The sequence below is a fragment of the Girardinichthys multiradiatus genome, chromosome 14 (genome assembly GCF_021462225.1).
Source record: "Girardinichthys multiradiatus isolate DD_20200921_A chromosome 14, DD_fGirMul_XY1, whole genome shotgun sequence".
NCBI classification, from domain to species: domain Eukaryota; kingdom Metazoa; phylum Chordata; class Actinopteri; order Cyprinodontiformes; family Goodeidae; genus Girardinichthys; species Girardinichthys multiradiatus.
Genome location: NC_061807.1, coordinates 16,746,963 through 16,763,553, shown reverse-complemented (window position 1 = coordinate 16,763,553; position 16,591 = coordinate 16,746,963). Strand labels below are relative to the sequence as shown.

Sequence of the window (16,591 nt, the reverse complement as noted above, 5' to 3'; positions counted from 1 at the left end):
TTGTAAAGTCTTGAGATGTTGTGAACTGGTGATATATAAATAAACTGAATTAAGCTGAACATGTCATTTTTAAGAACTGCTGTACATAAGATTAACTGTTTAAGAAGCATTAAGGACAAAAAGTTCCATCAGTTTAGTATTGTTCACTTATAGGTTTGTAAATGCATTTTCTACAAGGACACCTAAACGCCATTTGTGAATAACGATGTGTTATTTCATTTTTATTTTCTGGAATGCATGGCTAATTTGAATCCTGGATGCTCTAAATGCTAATTTTCAAAGATTTTGATTTTCATTTGTATGGGTAAAAATAGTTTCTTAGCAATTGCTCATTAAATAAAGATTTTGTTCTTTTTTTGTTATGGTTTGAGGGGGGGGCTAATATCTGGATTTGAATGGTGGCTTCATAACATCTGCTAATAACTGAAATGCCACCAGTTAAGTAGCCCCATTTGTTTTAGGTTTCACTGTTTAAACATAATTTCTAGAGAAACACTTTTTGAAAGTTAGAGTGAGCAGTGTTGCATATTGTTAAATGATCATATAAACCAATTGTCATCGTTTTGGGGATATTTCTGACCCACATGCAGAAAGACTCTCAGGAGCGAATAGATCAGTTAAAGAGGTTTATTGTTACAATGAATTGTTATGAACAGGAACTCATGTCTGGAGGGAAACAGCAACGCAGGGAGACTGGGAGCTCTGCAACAGAAGCAGAGGTAAATAGAAGAAGTTGGTGGATGTGGATAAACAATGAGAGGCTTACTGGGTGTTGGAGAATGATCCGCTGATGTCTGGAGAATGATTTGTGATCTGCTTGCCTGCAGCAGAGGTGCAAACCAGAGTGGCTTGGATGGCTGCGGTGCTGGACGGACAGGTAGTGCAGTAAGGAGGAAGCCAGTCGTGGAAGTAGTACTCCAGAGGTCCACAGGAAGCTTGGAACGGCAAAGGTGAGTCCACTAAGGATCATTAGAGTCCAGGCTGGTGTGAGGATACCAGTGACGGTTAACACTCAGGCAAAGAGTGAATGGCTTCCAGCCTCTTTATCCTGTCAGGCTGATTGCACCTGATCTGCTGCACCTGTGAAGAGGTTTAGCAGGAGGAGGAGTGCTCAGCCAGCAGCTGACTGCAGGAGCCCTCTGGTGGATAAGCTGCAGGACAAAAACAGACAGGCACAGAACCAACAAACCCCACATCCTGACATCATCCCCCCCTCAATGGCCGCCACCTGGCGGCCCAGACGATTTGGATGGTCTGGAAGCCTCAAAATCCTCGATGAGAGAAGGATCCAAAACAAAAGAGCGGGGCGCCTAGGTACGTTCCTCAGGACCGTAATCCTCCCAGTCGACGAGGTACTGGCAGCCTCGACCTCGCTGACGGGAGGCCACGATCCTCCTAACGTTGTACGCTGGGCACAAGGTGCTCGAATTAACCAGTTGAACCTGGGAGACGTGGAATGTGGGGTGAATCCTGAGACTGGGAGGCAGCTGGAGGCGGACAGTGGCAGGATTACGATAGACTGGATCTTGAATGGACCGATGTATCTGGGGGAAAGTTTTTTTAGATATGGATTTTAAATGAATGTCACGTGTCGAAAGCCAAATCTTTTGTCCTGGTTAATAACTTGGGGCTGGCGTGCGTTTGCGGTCTGCGATTCTCTTATTCTGGTGCAGCGGTATGATTGAGTGCAGTTATGGTGTTGGTCCAGATGTTATGGCAGCGACGGATGTGGTGATGGATGGAGGTAATGGAGATTTCTTCTTCTGAAGGGAAGAGGGGTGGCTGGTAACCTTGGGAGTTCTCAAAAGGGTAATAACCTGTGGCTGTAGATACTTGTGAGTTGTGGGCGTATTCTATTCAGGGGAGATGCTGGTTCCAGTCGGATGGCTTGGATGAGGTAAGACATCGAAGGGTAGCTTCAATCTCCTGGTTGAGATGTTCTGTCTGACCATTGGACTGGGGATGGTAACCTGATGTGAGACTAACCTTTGAACAAAGCGCTGAGCAAAAGTGTTTCCAGACTTGAGAGGAGAACTCAGGACCCTGGTCAGACAAAACGTCAATGGGGATCCCATGAAGATGGAAGACATGTTTAACGAGGAGCTTGGCAGTCTGAAGGGCTGAACGCAGTTTCCTGAGTCAAATGAGATGACAAGCTTTAGAAAAACAGTCTATGATGGTAAGGATGGTGGTCATACCTTGGGAGGTGGGTAATCCGGTGATGAAGTTGAGTGCGATATGAGACCATGGACATTTGGGTATGGCTACGGGTTGAAGTAGTTCCACTGGTGGTAGATCATTTGACTTGTTCCAGGCACAGAGAGCAGGCTTGAACGTATTCTCTTACATCTTTAAGCAAAGATGGCCACCAAAACCTACAGGAAATGAGGATTATGGTCCAACTGGAACATGGATGGCAGGTGAATCTGGAAGTATGTAATGAATGAATGACTTGAGAACGAACAAAGGTGGGAACATTGGTGGTACCTTGTGGAGGAGGCCTTGGATCATGTTCCTTCTGGAGGGCACGGGTGACGATGTTCTCGATCTCCCAGGTTAACGACCCAATGATGCAACTGGGAGGTTAGATGGTGGATTTTTCAGTGATGTCTTAGTCTGGAGAAAACTGCCTTGAGTAAGCGTCGGGTTTGATGTTCTTAGATCTGGGGCGGTAGGAGATCGAGAGGTCAAATTGGGAGAAGAAGAGAGACCAACGTGACTGTCTGGGGTTTAGACGTTTGTCGTATTGCAAGTAGAAAATATTCTTGTGATCGGTCCAAACCAGCACCGGATGTTCAGCACCCTCCAACCAATGCTGCCACTCCTCTATGGCTGACTTAATAGCTAGGAGTTCCCGGTCCCCCACGTTATAGTTCCTCTTCAGTGGGGTGAGTCGATGGGAGAAGAAGGCGCATGGGTGGAGCTTATTGGCATCTGACCATTAGGATAGTACAGCACTGACCCCCGTATTGGATGCATCCATCTCTAGGGTGAACTGTTTATGGGAGTTGGGCTGTACTAAAATGGGTGCCTTGGAGAACATCTCTTTAAGTTGACAGAAAGCTCGTTCAGCCTCGTGTGTCCATGAAATGGTGTCTTGGTTGAAGTGAGTGACGTAAGGGCTGCGGCGATCTGACTGTAGTTGCGGATGGATCTTCTGTAGAAGTTTGCAAAGCCTAGGAACCGTTGTAATTGTTTTCTGGTCTCTGGGGGATCCCAATCTGTGACTGCTTTTATCTTAGCGGGGTCTGCACATACCTGTCCGCCCTCAAAAATGAAGCCCAGAAAGGTAACTATGGGTTGATGGAATTCACATTTTTCTGCTTTGATATACAGTCGGTTTAGGTGGAGTTGTTGAAGAACGAGCCGGACGTGGCGTTTGTGTTCTGACAGGTTCCTGGAAAAGATCAAAATGTCATGGTAGAAAAAAATGAAAATATTTGGGAAATCATGGAGAACATCATTTATATGGGCTTGAAAAACTGATGGAGCGTTGCATAGTCCAAAAGGCATGACCAGGTGCTCAAAGTGTCCGATGGGGGTCTTGAAGGCTGTTTTCCATTCATCCCCCTGGCGGATGCGAACTAGGTGGTAGGCATTGCGGGCTTCATGCAGAGGTTCCAAGGCTGCAGAGAAGAGTGGTAGTGGGTATCTATTCTTAACTGTGATTTGATTAAGGCCACGGTAGTCTATGCAGGGTCGGAGGGAACCATCTTTCTTTGGACACAAAGAAGAAGCCCGCCCCCAAGGGAGAGGATGAAGGTCTGATGATGCCAGCAGCGAGGGATTTATTTATATATTTATGTAGGTCTCCATGGCTTCTCGTTCTCGGGAAATGTCGTAGAGACGACAGGTGGGCAATGGGGCACCAGGTAACAGGTTGATCGCACAATCATAAGGGCGATGGGGAGGAAGGGAGCATGCCTTGGACTTACTAAAAACTTATTTTAAGTCCAGGTACACACAGGGAACTCCTTGAAGGTCTGGGCTTTCGGTAGGGGAGACCCTCCCCGGGGACGGGCTTGGAGAAACAGCACCTTGGAGACAAGAAGAGAGGCAGTCAGTGGACCAAGATTCTATGCGGTGCGCTTTCCAGTTTATCTGGGGATTGTGAGTAAGGAGCCAGTCCATACCTAGAACTATGGTGGGTTGAGAGGAGGAAAACACGTAGAAAGATCTGAGTTCATGGTGATTACCGGAGGTTATTAGATTAAGGAGTTCTGTCTGATGAGTTATGGGAGGTAAGAGACGACCATCAAGAGCTGAAGTTCTGAGGGGTGTTTGGAGTATGGTTGTCTGGAGGTTGCATTGGTCCACTAAGAACTGAGCTATCAGAGATTGTTCACACCCAGAATCGTCTAGGGCACTGAGTTGGAGTGAGTTGTTATAGAAATGTAAATTGATAGGCAGGAGTAAATGATGGTGACTGTCAGTCTTAGTCTGGTCCACTAGTACCCCCATCCTCACAGATGGACCCTCTCAGGGAGCTGCTTCTTAACACGAACAGGGAAAGAGGCAATGAAATGGTCTGAAATCCTACAGTATAGACATTGTTGTGACTGCATCCTCTTCTGCCGTTCCTCCGGAGTGAGATTGGGTCTGACCGACCTGCATGGGTTCTGGGTCAGAGGAGGATGGAGTCCTGGGTGGTGGTACTGTGGAGGATGGAGACTGGTTGGGCAGGGAGTTGAAAGAGGAATTTGCTCAGCGGGTATTTCTCTCCCTAGTCCTCTCCCTATGCAGGTGGCCAGGGCTATTAAAGCCTCGAGACTGTCTGATTCATCAACCAGTGCTAACTCATCCTTAACACCATCATTGAGTGCATGAAAAAAGGAACTCTTGAGAGCACTAGAGTTCCAAGCTAACCTGGCTGCATAGGTACGAAACTCTATGGCAAAATCTGCTACAGATCTCTGCCCCTGTTTTAACTGCCAAAGTTCTCTGGATAAGGATGTCTGATCAGTATCTAAGCCAAAGGTTAACTTGAACTCTTTGACAAACTCTTGAAAGGAAATATGAAAACTTGGGTTATTCTGAAAGTGGACCTCTGCCCATCTTAAAGCTCTTCCACCAAGTAATCCTAACACATAAGAAATCTTTGCGTCATCTGAGGGAAAGGACTGGGGGGAGTGAGTGAAAATCAGTGTACATTGTAGTAGAAAACCACAACGGCCTACGTCACCTAAAAACCTATCTGGCTTGGGCGGAGCCACGCCACGGTAGGCTGGTGGGGAAGGGAAGTCATGGCTGGTTACCGTGGTGGTGGCTCCACCTTGAGACTGCAGTTGTGGATTCTGTTCTTGGGAAGAAGAGAAAGATTGCAGAACAGAGGATAGTTGCTCGAGTAACTGATTTGTTTTGTTTTGTTGCTCGGAGAGTGAACGAAGAATGGAGTCATGTGACTGGATAATGGCGGCTTGTTTGGAGATGGTTCTCCGGAGAGCTTCTGCTGGGTCAGTTTGGGCCTGAGTGTTCTTTCATTGTTTTGGGGATATTTCTGACCCACATGCAGAAAGACTCTCAGGAGCGAATAGATCAGTTAAAGAGGTTTATTGTTACAATGAATTGCTATGAGCAGGAACTCAGGTCTGGAGGGAAACAGCAATGCGGGGAGACTGGGAGCTCTGCAACAGAAGCAGAGGTAAATATAAGAAGTTGGTGGATGTGGATAAACAATGAGAGGCTTACTGGGTGTTGGAGAATGATCCGCCGATGTCCAGAGAATGATTTGTGATCTGCTTGCCTGCAGCAGAGGTGCAAACCAGAGGGCTCGGATGGCTGCGGTGCTGGACGGACAGGTAGTGCAGTAAGGAGGAAGCCAGTCGTGGAAGTAGTACTCCAGAGGTCCACAGGAAGCTTGGAAAGGCAAAGGTGAGTCCACTAAGGATCATTAGAGTCCAGGCTGGTGTAAAAAAAAAACCCAGTGACGGTTAACACTCAGGCAAAGAGTGAATGGCTTCCAGCCTCTTTATCCTGTCAGGCTGATTGCACCTGATCTGCTGCACCTGTGAAGAGGTGCAGCAGGAGGAGCAGTGCTCAGCCAGCAGCTGACTGCAGGAGCCCTCTGGTGGATAAGCTGCAGGACAAAAACAGACAGGCACAGAACCAACAAACCCCACATCCTGACACCAATAGGTTGTCAAAACATTACAATATTTAGCAGCCTCATATTTTATTTCATGGGTGGTTTGCTAAACAGAAAACCACTCAGTTTAGTGCTTTTACATGCTTTTCAGTATTTAAAAAAAAGGTACTTTGGCAAAATACTTAACAGTGGGGACACTCTATGCTAAATGCTAATAAATATATACTAAAATGAGGAAAATGAGACAGTTTGAATTTTCACATTGTATCATTGGAAAGATACATTGAACAAATGTTAAATGTAAGGATATCTGTACATGGGCATCCCAAGCTTTAATCCGCATTTTCACATCCACATTTGGGAGTTGCTTTCAGTAAAACGTCTGCCAAATGCATAAACACATATGTAGTTTCCAGCATAACATAAGTTTGCTACATGCAAATCATAAGCATCATCGAGTCCTTAAAGTACCAAAACTGATCTGGGTAACAAATGTAAGAAATTTGCTTTTTTTTTTCCCTTATTCAAATGTGATGTTTTCTAGTTTTGAAATCCATCTGACAGAAAGAAATGTGATTCTGTGCTAAAGACTTAAGCATGCCAATATGGGGCTTAAGATGCAAATGCTAAAATCATGTTGCATACTATTTATACTTGGACATGTGCTCTTCCAAGTGAGACAAATTGACTAAAATGCTCCCTGAAGTCAGAATTTGTATTCAGATGGTTGTGGTTCCCAAGCCAACTGTAATTTGAAATCCATGATGGCTCCCACAGCTTTTCAACAAAATATTAGCTATTGTGTTTAGTTGCACTTCTGACAACATACTCAGGATTTCCGCTACATGTAATGGATCGTGGGGCACCGCCACGGCAAAATAAAAGCCGCCACACCCTCAGAATTTTGCACTTATACTAACCATTATCAGACAGTTTAAAATTTAAATATCATGAAACCTTAAAATTTACTTTATTTTGAAAAAACAATAACACCGGCCCCTTCCTGCCCGCGAAGCTGCAACAGTTGTTCGTAATTCTGCTCAACTACTGTTTGTGACTACAACCTGAGTTGCCTAAAGGGGAGCTGTCTCTTTGACCTCATCCTAGTGCTGTGAACAGAAACTATAGCTATACTTTATTACATTCAGTGCAGTTTCTTTGACTAACAGCTTCTACTTATAATGAAAATTATTAATGTATATTGACATTATGTTCATAAAAAGAACAGTCTTGTGGGTTTATGTTCAATTTACCTGATGGACTGCTACACAAAGCCACTTTAAATTCAGCAGAAATCAAACCTGTGGGCAGAGCCCCATAATGCTTTAAATTTCCAAGCTGCAGCTCCAGACAAGCTCTAAACAAAGCAATCAGCTGGTTAAACCCTATCACAGCACCTCGAGAAAATGAGAGGTAATGCCTCCAACACTTCTGCCCTCACGTTTTTTTTCATCTGATCAAAAAGCCGTCACACCACATTGCGCCCTGTAATGGTTTTTATGTCTGGACTCCGAGGTATTTAAATGAACAAAAGGAAACGCTGGGCCAGTCTGAGGCTGTCTATATGTGTCTGAGTGGAAGGGAGGGTGCAGACTCTTAAAGATGTATGCATGAGAGCTGAAAGATTGACTCATCCAAATAAGGAGGGATTAAGACAAGTTGAAGGGACACAGTGGACAAATTGTTGAAAATCGGTTTTACTTGCAATAGCCTAAGAGTTTAATGCAGCATTGTTATAGATTTGCTAAATAGTGTTATTTAGTTTATCATTGCCTGTATTTATGCATTTATGAGGGAAATTTCAAGATGTGAAACAAAAAATGGATTTTAGTGACACAGGTTTTGCTGCCTGCTCCCACACACATAGATTGGTGTTTTTGCGTCGTTGTGTCACAGTTTTTACCATCAAGGCGTTTCTAAAAATAGCAACAAAGCCGCACGCTGGCTACACAGTATAATGTGTTATACAACCCTGCCAAAATGCATGCGGAGACAAAATCAGCATCATCAACAGTGCTGATACCTGTTAAAATGCTACAGGGCCCACAGCCTTCCTCTTTCTCATAAGAAAGAAATGCAGATTGCTTGCTCCTCTTCAATATTCATGCAGCGTTTTTGTCTTCGCTCGAAAGTATACCAAGTGAGGAATACAAAATGGTAAACGACTGAGCAACCTTCTGTAAGTGTTTCTTTTAATTATGAACCCCACTAAGAAACATAACCCACATTGGAGGTTTTCTCAGGACTGACATAAATTGCGCAAGACCTGCCAAGCCTTATAAAGCTGATGAGCTTAGAGAAACTTTTACATAGCAGCCTAATGCATGGTTTCTAAAGATTTGTCATCTTAAATTTAATTTGTCTTCAGACTTGTATTTTGAAAGTTTGAAAGAGATGTACTGATGAAGATAACATACCAAGTCCATTTAGATTAGGCATTTGCTGATACAGAATACTTATCCAAACAGCTAATTAATATGCTAACTGGCCACCAAGTGGTCAGGGGTGCGAACTGCAATCTGTCAAAATGACTGACAGCCTTCAGATTTTTCGATCACCATTTAAACAAAAAAACGGTGGAAAAAGGAAAAAATATTAATTAATGCAACCTCTACTTAACACATACACCTTCAGCATAATATTGTGCTCTTGATATATTCTAGGTTCAGCAGTTTGCTGAAGTGCTGTGCCAATACTAGCATGTTTTTAAATGACTCATTGATCATTCATCTTGTATCATATTTTAATAATCCATCCATTTTCTACACCCGCTTCTATCGTACAGGGTCGAGGGGGAGCTGATGCCTATCTCCAGCATTCTACAGGTGAGAGGCGGGGTCTACCCTGGACAGGTTGCCAGTCCATCGCAGGGCAACACAGAGATACACAGGACAACCAACCAAGCACACACCTATTAATATCTAATGGCCATTGAGAGACACTAATTAACCTAACAGTCATGTTTTTGGACTGTGGGAGGAAGCCAGAGTACCTGGATAGAACCCATGCATGCACGGGGAGAACATGTAAACTCCATGCCGAAAGACCCCCAGCCGGGAGTCGAACCCAAGACCTTCTTGCTGCAAGGTAACAGTGCAGCCCAAAACAAAAGTTCTTTATGAATTTACAGCAAATGCAGTAGTCAATCTTTAATTATGGAACCTCAAAAAAAAACACAGACTATATGAGTGAATTGACAGATTGATGGAGAAATTTACTAAATAATGGATGGATTGACCAACTGATTTGCTGGCAAATTGATGAGAGAGTGACGGATGGACAGTTGAGATTGTTATCAGTTATCAAATTATTATTGGGAAAAATTATTGTGATGAAAATTGTGATTTATCATAATGTATAAAAAATGTATGCAACAATAATAATAATAATAATAATAAAAACTCTAGTGATATTTGTCCACCCTAAAAACTGAGCATATTTTCCACTCTTGGTTCAATGATGTCATAGATAAACATGGAGTTTTGACGAAAATTCAATCTGGAAGACTCACCTCCACCACCGGCTCTGTCCTATGACTCCATCATGCGTCTCCGCTCCAACCAATCAGCATCAAGTCTGCATTCCTCCTCAGCCAATCACCCTTCAAGGCTTTGCTTTTAAGGACCTCCAACCATGGATCTCCCTGCTCTCCAGCCGAGCTTTGATTCTCCTTCTAAACATCAATGAGATAGTCCTGCCTGTAACCCGCTCCCACATCACCCGGCCGTTTCCGGCAGCAGCTTCTCTTCTAGCAATCATCTGGCACCCCAGGCTTCCACGTCTTCTTCTACTCCGGTTGTCCCTCAATCCTCCCTGCTTCGATCATTCTGTTCATGGGCTCTCTCCAGCGCTCAATATCATCCATTACTCAGCTTCTTCAGAAGTTCGCTTCCAACTCTGCCACGTCAGCACTTCCTCGTCTCCGCTCTGCCGACATTCAACCCGCTCCATGGCCCTCCCACTGTCATTCACCTTCGCAACACTCATCCTGGCTCGTCTCTAAGGGTGAGATGTATCACTTCATTCTCTTTTCTCAACTGTTTCCTCATTCATATGGCCTTCAGGACGCTGTGTTTCCCACTCCTCTTTTCAGGTAGATCATATACTCCTACGCATTCTAACATCTCACTCAGGCTCTGCTCCAAAATCCTTCAGGGGCAGCTCATTAATCTGGTTTCTCTCATTGTTACCATCTCCTGCGGTTGACCCCTGTGTCACTTCCCCTGATGGGTGTACTGCTATGTTTGAATCATCTCATCCCTGCCTTTCTAACAATCTCCCTTTTGGCAAGCTTGTACCACCTTTAAGCATTTCAGAGATGTCTTCTGCTCTTAACCCCATAGAATAAGCTTGATCCCATCCGTCCCTCATCGTCAACCTAGATTTCAAACATGGCTTCCAAATTTTTCTATCATATCATAAATCCTTCTCTGCCAAGCTGCATCCACCCTCACTCAATCAGGAGTCTGCCTAGACTGGTTTATTCTCACTACTGAAATTTTATCATGATTCCTGCGGCTCAGTTAGCCATCAGAATGCTCTTTGTTCTTCTCTTCTTTTTTTTCCCAGCACTCCTGCCCAGCAAATTCAAGCTGCTGGCTTCCCACTCCAGTCTCCTTACGAATTGGAATGGTATCTCTTTCTTTTACGGCGATGTCATTCTCCCGGCTGATGTCGTTCTCCCGGCTGACTGATTTCAGTTTTTATGGTCTCTAGTCCCAGTCCAAAAGTTGGCCTCTCGAACGGATGGTGCACAATCCTTTGTTGACAAAGCCTTGCATGTGAACACATCATTAGACCTAAGAATATACAGAACGTAATAGCTTAGTAACTCTAACAATATGTTGCTTTTAACTTAGGCTTCCTTTTTTCCCTTAGCATTTACCATAAATGACTTATTTACCTTAAATTATTCCAACCCCCTTTCATCGTTCACAATTTTTCCCTGTTTTACCACGTATATTTATTAACCTATAAATATTGCCTTCTTTATTTCCTCTGTAGCATTTAACAAAATAATGCAACACATAATATTTCAATTGTCTGTGACTTTACTTAGCTTATAATATTGAAACTAGTTAAAATATAACAGCAACCTGTTTGCTCCGTAGAATATCTAAATATTCATTTATGCATTCGAACATTTATACCAACCTTGTTCCCTTATCATCCAGGTGCTAAGGATCATTTACTGTTTCGATACATCTTAACTATATCCTTTCCCGTTAAAATCATGGTGCACACTTTCTCTCGGCAGACCAGGTCGGCGCAGCTCTGTTCAGCTTGCGACAATCGATTTACAGCACCTTCCTGGACTAAGTGTTTTCACAGTATAACCATTGACTGTATTACTGACGCAGCAGAACAACAAACTCGTATGAAACAATTTATGAACAGACAATATTTCACGGACGTAGCTCTTACCTCCATCGAATCCTGACAGGCCTGTCATGTTCCAGGTTATTCTAATTCAGTCACTAATGCCCTGTCTCGTTTAAAATTTTCAGGTATTCTGCCGTCTCTGTCCATCAGCCTACTTTCACCCTTCTCCGATTATTCCACTCTCTCCTTCCTCCGTTGCAATCAGTTTAACATTGCTGTATCTCAGGTCTAGCTCCTTCCACTTTCAAACCCCATTCCTTCACCTGGCAAACCTTTGTAAATTTTGCCTTGCTATAACATCATCGTACCCGGTTCACATTCAAACAGTCCTAGCTTTCATTACTCATCGTTTTGAACATTGTCGTTTCAAGCTCCCCTACATCCGCAGCCTATTAGCGGGCATCAATTTTTATCAAAAGATCATCTTTCTGAGCCCACGCCGAGCTTTTCACTCTTCACGCAATAAAATTTCTTCTCAAAGGCATCTCAAATCATTGCATTCCACAGCCTGACTCCCAGAGATCTATTACACTTACCCTGTTAAAAAAAAAAAAGAAAAGACCCTTATGATTGTTTTTTAACTTATTTCAAATATCTTCTCTCCAGTGCCTTCCTCATCGCCTTATTCAGCTTTCTTGGACTAAGCGAATTCATTCGTGCCATCTAGAGATTCAGCCTTTTCAGACCTCAAGTTCTATCGGTCCATTTCAAACTTTACTTAAAAAAAAAATCAAAGGTCCATGTTTCATTTCCATAGCTCACCTCGATGGCCTGTTTTGTCCTTTCCAAGCCATGTTCTCAAACGTCACAAATCAGCTCACCCTTCATGCCCTTTTTCCTTACTCCAAAAGGAGTTCTCATGATTGCCTCCTGGTTTCTCAAATTTGTGAGGCAACCTTTAGTTCAATGCAACCTTCCCCTTAGTCAGTTCACAGGTCACTCATTTAGAATCGGGGCAGCCACTTCAGAAGCTACCCAAGGAGTTTCCACAGCTTCTCTACAACAACTTAGCCGCTGGTCGACTTCAGCTTTCTCTTCATATGTCCGCCTAAGCTTCCATTTTGTGCTCTGCTCAATAATCTATCAGCTCTTAGGTAAGAGTTTCTGCATTAACTGGTGGTGGTTGGCCTTTTCAGTTTAAACTTATTGTTGCTTATCCTTCTTGCACGACCAAGTCTCTCTCTGCCCGCCTCGTCAGGTTTACCAAGTTCCCATCCTCTTGCTTGTCAGCTATCACTTATTTTCTTCCTTCACCTGCCGGGCTTGCCCACGTCCGCCAAGCCTAGTCAGATTCATCATATCCCATCCACGCCTCATCCGGTGCGTTCCACCCTAAGCAGTTTATTCCATTCTCTCTCCAGCCAGTCTGCTTCATCCTTCTCCTTCTCTCGTTAGGCTCAGCTTGGCTCTTACTCACTTTGTTATGTTCCCTTTCCCTTTGGCCAGATTCATGTCCTTCCCCTTCTTCACCTGTCAGGCTCTTATCATCCTCCCCCCCCCCCCCCCCTTCTCCTCCATTCATATCTCTCTTTGCTCGACCTTGGCTTGGCCTCGGTTTTTGGGGGGGTGACATATCTAATCCTAACTCCATGATGTTCAAGCCCTCTATGGGTTTCAGGTTAAGTGTAGTTACTTCCTCTAATAACTTCCGTTCCATCTAGATATTTAGTGTTCTCAGACTTAAAGTTCTATCCTGATCATTTCAAACCCCATCTCAATATACCAGGCTAGGCCCACGTTTAATCTCTATTGTTCGCTTTGATGACCCGTTCAACTAATTTCAACCCATGCTCAAATTCGCACTCAAACATCACCCATTATGCCCCTCTTTCTCACTCCAGTAGGAGCCCTATGTCTGCCTTCTGGTTCCCCATATATTTTAGACAGACTCTAATCCAATGCAATCTGCCCCCGGTCAGTTTTCTAGCCATTCATTTAGAATTTGGGCAGCCATTACTGCAACCACCCAAGGAGTCTCAACAGCTTCTGTTCAACAACTCGGCGGCTGGTCATATTCATCCTTCTCATCCTATGTCTGTTCAGACCTCTCTGTTTTAGCTGCCCAAAGATCTCTCAGTTCTTTGGTAAGAATTCTTTCATTATCTGGTGATGCATGGCCCTTCTTTAAATCATATTTATCATCTTAGACAGACCGTCTTATCTTAATTCATGTCTCTTATCCCCGTTTCTTCAAGGTTCTTCGTCAGCATCTGTCATCCTCATTCATTCATTCTCTCACCGCCTCATCATCTCTTCATTCTCCCCTTCATCAGGTTCAGCTGCGTCATCGTCCTTCTGTCTAAATCCGGCTCATACCTACGCAGGCTCACTCACCACATGCATACCTATGCCCATTCTCCATTCTCATGCGGGCTTACTCACCTGCATCCATTCATCATTTTCATGCCTTCGTGGCTCAGTACATTCTACATCCCTGCATGATCTATCATTTCACACCTACGCAGACTCTGTCACCATTCTCTTGCTATGTAGATTCATCTATCATTCTCTTGCCTTCGCAGGCTCACTCACCAGCATCCATGCAGCACTCTCCTGCCTTTGCGGCACAATTCATTTATCATTCTCAATGCCTTCATGTCTCGACCTATCATTCGCATGCCTCTGCTGTCTCATTTTCCTCAGTACCTTTGCGGCTCAACTTCATCCCCTGTCCACCTTTGTAACTCTGTCCTTCATCTATTCAACTCGATTCATCTTACCCATCCCCGCTTGTCAGACCAGAACTACCATATAATTTATTTCAGCCTCGGCCCTTTTTTGAGGGGAAGACATCTCTAATCCTAAATCATTCATTCAAGTTCATGTCATTCATAGCATTCATGTCTTCCTCCGGGGTCCGAGCACCAAAGAAATAAACATCTGCTATTTAACTTCTCTAATCGGCATCTTGCGTTTTTATTGTGAGTCTTTACAGGATTGAAATAGAGTTTTAACAAAAATTCAATCTGGAAGGCTCACCTCCACCACTGGCTCCGTACTATGACTCCATCATGCGTCTCTGCTCCAACCAATCAGCATCAAGTCTGCATTCTTTCTAAGCCAATCACCCTTCAAGGCTTCCCTTTTAAAGGACCTCCAACCATGGATCTCCCTGCCCTCCCACTGAGCTTCGACCCTCCTCCACCCCATCACCACAATCTGGCTTCCCAGCGCTTTCCAACTCCCTTATTATCGGGCCTCCACTCTATCACCAGTATCGGATCCTGGGGGGGGGGAAGACATCTCTAATCCTAAATCATTCAATCTCATGTCATTAATGGCATTCATGTCTTCCTCTGGGGTCCGAGCGCCAAAGAAATAAACATCTGCTATTTTACTTCTCTAATCGGCATCTTTGTGTTTTTATTGTGAGTCTTTACAGGATTGAAATTATATTTCATACCATTTTAGCAGTACAGTTGCATGACTTTATATAACTGATGTACTGCAGTAGCCTAACTGATAATGGGTAAATTAGACTAGGGCAGTGTTTGTGTCTGTGGATATCTGAATGTATACAATGACAGATATATTGCTAAAAATGCTGATGTACTTTCAAGCACTTTTTATCATCACTTGTATCAATAAACACAATAGAAATTTAGATGGCATTTTTATTATATATTGCCCATCAATTAATGAATAGACTTTATTAAAATTTAGATCCGCATTTTGCAAAAATGCAAGGATTAAAGTTATGTCTTCTTTTTCCATCCGTATTCCGATCTGGAAACTACTAAAAGAAAAAAAAAAAAAAAAACATACATATATTTCCTGACTGAGCAGAAACCCTGTCAATGCTGATCTCCTCATTGCAGGAACATGAGGAGACTCAAATCGAGCTGAAAATGAATTGAAAATTGGACTCCATTTTAAACTTGCCAGGTGGTTAATTTGGGGAATTTAAAATGGACGCAGGAGAGATAAACAAATTATTAAAATTAATACAAATGTTATTAGTTTCTGCTCAGTGTGCTAGGCCCTGTCCCTGCTCATCACCACATGAAAACTGTGTTGTTGATGAGAAAAACAGAAATCCAGTCGCTTCCACTGTAAAGTCTTTTTTTTATGCGTTCCTGCTGAATCTGTGTGTGTGTACATGATGACCAATAACTGGGTGAAAAATGATGAATGTTAAATGCCAACAGTTAGTTACATGAAGTACATTTATATTACTCTTCTACTAACTTTTTAAATACCAGAACAGACAGTTTTCTCCAGCTGTATGGACCAAAGAGCAAAACAGCACAACTCTTCCCACACCTGTTGCTGCCCACTGCCAGTCAGCTGACCTGAAAGAAGACTGCTACACTTCCTCCCTGCTTATAAGAAAGATAAATCCTAAAGGATTTTCAATCGGGAAAAACACAGACATTCATGGTGTGGATGGTAAAAACAAGTTCCACCGATCTCTTTCATTAAGCTAACGCGGTTTGAGAACCAAAGTGGGGAAACTACAAGCTCAGGCTGCCAACCCAACTAAAATGAAAAATTACCTTCATGATATCAGCTTGCTAGACTCTTATTCTCACATTGAAACAAGCAGAATGGTACAACAAATATAATGTTCTGCACAGTGTTATAATGTCCTGGATTGAACATTGAACATTTCTTATGCCCGCTTATTCAATACAGGGTCACGGCAGAACTGGTGCCTATCTCCAGCGGTCTATGGGAGTGAAGCGGGGTACACCCTGGACAGGTCGCCAGCCCATCGCAGGGCAACACAGAGACACAGGACAAACAACCATGCAAACACCCATTTATACCTAAGGGCAATTAAGAGAGACTAATCAACCTAACAGTCATGTTTTTGGACTGTGGGAGGAAGCTGGAGTACCCAGATAAAACCCACGCATCCACAGGGAGAACTCCATACATAAAGACCCCGGGCCATGAGTCAAACCCAGGACCTTCTTGCTGCAAGGCAACAATGGTACCAAGTGTTCCACCATTTAAATATCTAATTCAGATAATAATAATGAACATATGGTATAAACTGCACTATATCACTGTGATCATCTATATTTCATTTTAGAAGCAGTTGGAATAATTGTTGCTTTTCTGTTCTGAATAAAATCAATTACCATGTTGCTGTTAAAGGCGGTGGCTCTAAGAGTAGGA

The 16,591-nt window shown here is 43.4% G+C and overlaps 1 protein-coding gene and 1 long non-coding RNA gene across 5 annotated transcripts in view; one reads left to right on the top strand and one right to left on the bottom strand.

Annotated features, from left to right (window-relative positions):
- The window catches only part of nlgn2a (neuroligin 2a), a 283,069-nt gene that overhangs the window by 204,613 nt on the left and 61,865 nt on the right, over positions 1-16,591 (bottom strand). Inside the window, exon 1 of one of the 4 annotated variants that reach the window (XM_047385105.1) lies at positions 9,597-9,706. The exons of the other annotated variants lie outside the window; for them this stretch is intronic. The gene's annotated coding sequence lies outside the window, so the exon portion shown is untranslated. Of the gene's footprint in view, positions 1-9,596; positions 9,707-16,591 lie in introns of those variants that run through there. 4 annotated transcript variants of the gene reach the window in all.
- LOC124880166 lies at positions 632-16,166 on the top strand. Its single transcript, XR_007041251.1, has 4 exons — positions 632-5,871; positions 8,871-9,172; positions 9,554-13,551; positions 13,663-16,166. It is a non-coding gene; the product is annotated as an uncharacterized LOC124880166 (long non-coding RNA).